The 3,256-nt window shown below is 42.5% G+C and overlaps 1 long non-coding RNA gene across 1 annotated transcript; it reads left to right on the top strand.

The window, feature by feature from the left end:
• Positions 1-1,145: 1,145 nt before the first annotated feature.
• On the top strand, positions 1,146-2,316 carry LOC141086194 (uncharacterized). The gene is made up of 3 exons (XR_012231532.1): positions 1,146-1,419; positions 1,521-1,589; positions 1,791-2,316. It is a non-coding gene; the product is annotated as an uncharacterized lncRNA (long non-coding RNA).
• The last annotated feature ends 940 nt before the right edge of the window (positions 2,317-3,256 follow it).

Raw genomic sequence — 3,256 nt, 5'->3', positions numbered from 1 at the left:
GTGGACTCTGTTGACACTACAAATGGTCAGGTTCTTCTTGGTAGGTGGCGCGACAATGATCCCGCAGTACCTGGACTTCAAGCACTGGCAAGGGGAAGAAACCGTGATGATGCTAAGGCCTGCAGGGACCAATACTGCCAATATTTTAATGGGCCTGGTGCTGTTACTTGGCAGCATGAAATCTAGACAGCAAAAGTGTTTATTTAACGTGTTTATTTCATTCTTGTGTGATAAAAACAACAATAAATTCACATAGTTGCTACTTTTCAAAGTGTTACTGGTTTTTAAAAGAAAAAAAAGATAACATAGCCCTGCGACACAGTATCAGCACTGTAGCGATCCGTTAACACGCCATTTTACAACCGCCCTTAAGTGGACTCTATAGCGTCACCGATAAGCGCGCAGTAGTACCATAACTAAAAGTACGCAGTAGCGTCACCAAATGAGGCGGGAAAACGTCGTGACATCACGACGTTCTTGTGGCCGTCCCTGCTGCGTTGTGAAAGCAAAACAGGAAGCAATGGCTGGTAGACAGAGAGCTACACCTTGGGGGGAGGCCGAAATGCGTTTCCTGGTACAGGAGATGGAGAGGCGCGATTATGCGTGTGGACAGGCGCATGCACACCCCATGAGACACAAGCGGGCTGTGTTGCGGAGGATCAGGCGAGGACTGTTACGACGGTTCGGAGTTGAGCGCACCACAACGCAAATCAGGAAAAAACTGGCAGATCTGCGCTTTCGCTCAAGAGACCTCCTCAACAGCCTCCAACAACAAGTGCGGAGGGACCGAGGTGAGTGTTCCACATAGTATGTTTTAAACATATGTTTTTTTTATTTTATTTTTTTTTTCAACAGGGTTTACAGTGTAAAAAAAAAAAAAATATTTTTTGATTCGCACATGTGAAATTGCACAACCCAAATATAAGTGGTTTTGCGCTCAGTTTTGTTTTTTTCCAAACAGCGGCGCATGCGGCGGCCCCGGCACCATCAGCACCTGCAGCACCAACAGCCCCCGCAGCACACGCAAGCCCGTCGGTGCAAGCATCTCCTGAAGCAGAGTCCGTAAGTGTATAAAATGCGTTTGTTCATGTTATTAGTATTTTTATTGGGTTGAAAATTACAAGAATAGGGGGGGGGGGAAGAAGTCATGGTTCACATAAGCCGAACGGTAAATAAAAACCAAAGTTTATTCCAGGGAGGAAACAATAATGGAGTATTACAATACCGTTTCTTTTTTTTTATGTTTTCACCGCTTTGGAAATGTTCAATGCTCAATTTCATATTTTTAGATACCTGAGCCCGTAAGGACCCCCTCGCCCCCCTCAACGCCTCAACCACAAATTGCTTCCTCCACTTCATCCCCAATTGGTGTGTTTTCTCCAGTATCACTCCGGGAAGCTGGAGCTGACTCGACCTCCGGTAATCAATTTTTTTTTTTTTTTATTTTTTAAGCATGTGAGAATTTATAATTTGTGTAACAGTTGCTGGCATATTCTTTATTTAGACATTTTCTTTTCTAGTACGTGTTGCCACTCGACGTGGAAGGGCTGTTATCTCCTCATCTGAAGAGTCAGAGGCGCAACAAAAACGTAAGTGTTTGACCACAAGCATGAACCGTATGCACCCATCTGCTGCCACTTAACACTATGGCCCCATATTGCGATCCATAGGATATGGCCCCATTTGCTACCAAAACCACATTATGCCACCATATGCTGCTCCACATGCTATGGCACCGTATGCATGCACATTTACAAAACCGCCATCAACAATGTAAATTTCCTCAACAGAAATACCAACCTTACCTGAACTCTTGGCAGCACACAGGAGGGCGATGTCTGCGTTACACCAACTCGGAGTGATGCTGGACCAATTTGTGGCAGCCCAACCGCAGGGTGATAACATTTAATTTTTTTTTTTTTTTTTGTTTAAAAAAATTGTCTATGTCATGTTGACATATGTTAAACTACAATGGTTTGTTTAAAAATCAGTCTTAAAGAAAGAAATTAAAAAGCCTAATTGGCAAAACAATTTTTGTCTCAGTCTAGAAAGGACTTGAAATTGTAGTCATGTGTAATGCAAAAATTTAAATTTCAATTTTTATTTTTTATAAACAAACAAAAAAGAAAAACCAAACAATTTTGTTAATACAACAAGTAAACATAAAAACTATAATTGAGTGTAACTAAAGTCTGAGTCATTCAGTTGCTGCCTTCCAGGATTTATGAATGGGCCAGACTGCAAATGTGGGGTTCCAAAGTTCATGCTGTGTAGCGGCTGAATCACCCTTCTTGGCGTGCTTGTTACCAGTTCTTGTGTCTGCGGCCATGGGGTTATTGACATTGCTTGGGAATCCACCAGAATATAACTGTCTTTTAGTTGTCCAACAGCAGCTTTATTTAGCGCTTCAAATATAATTCTCTCAGCCTGAAGCCTTTGCGTAACGTCCAGAGACCGAAGTCTTTCGTCCACCATGTGTGCAAAGCCCCCAATGGCTTGCTTTTCCTGCAGCACCAATATGTTCTTTGCTATATCGACAAACTCAGGAAAAGGTGGAGCGGTGGCCTTTCTTTTTCTACTCACAGGGTTACGCCTTTGCACAGTGTACGCTCCCATGGACACACTTGCCTCCTCTGCCTCCTCGTCGGTTGGGTTTGATGTTGCAGGGGTTTCAGGAATTACACATGGTGTAGGTGACACCTCTTCTGTTACATGCTGCAAGAACAGAAAAACAAGGTTAAAACACAGAAAAAGTAAAACGAGTGTTTTGTAAACACATAACAATAATTTATTAAGAGGGGGTGTGAACATTGGTACTGGCTATGTACTGACATCGACAATTTGTAGAAATTATGTTATGATAAACCAAATTAAAATGAAGAGGTATCAGCTGTGAACAAAGTTTCAAATCATCAACTTAATGAATAAAACTCAACTGTACCATGTACATATATATGTATCATAGCTTATTGGAGGGAAACCCAAAACATACTTACATCGACTAGAGGGGAATCAGGCCGTGTCACTGTTTCTTCCTCTTGTGGCAGTGACATAGAACAGTGCATAACCCTGGGGATTTCCTGGTCTCGCGTAAACTCCAGCAAGTTGTAGTACCACAACTTCGGAACATACACTTCATCGGTACCCGCCCCAGACCTTGTAGACTTTTCCACCTTGTTCAATTCCTTCTTGAACACAGTGCGTAGAGCTTGAATTTTTTTTTTAATAACAGCCTCATCAACCGTTTCGCTAGGGT

The sequence above is a fragment of the Dendrobates tinctorius genome, unplaced genomic scaffold (assembly GCF_039654945.1).
Source record: "Dendrobates tinctorius isolate UK_male_01 unplaced genomic scaffold, ASM3965494v1 ptg000007l, whole genome shotgun sequence".
In the NCBI taxonomy this organism is placed as follows: domain Eukaryota; kingdom Metazoa; phylum Chordata; class Amphibia; order Anura; family Dendrobatidae; genus Dendrobates; species Dendrobates tinctorius.
The sequence above is the reverse complement of the archived record's forward strand: the minus strand, read 5'-3'. Positions and strand labels throughout refer to the sequence as shown.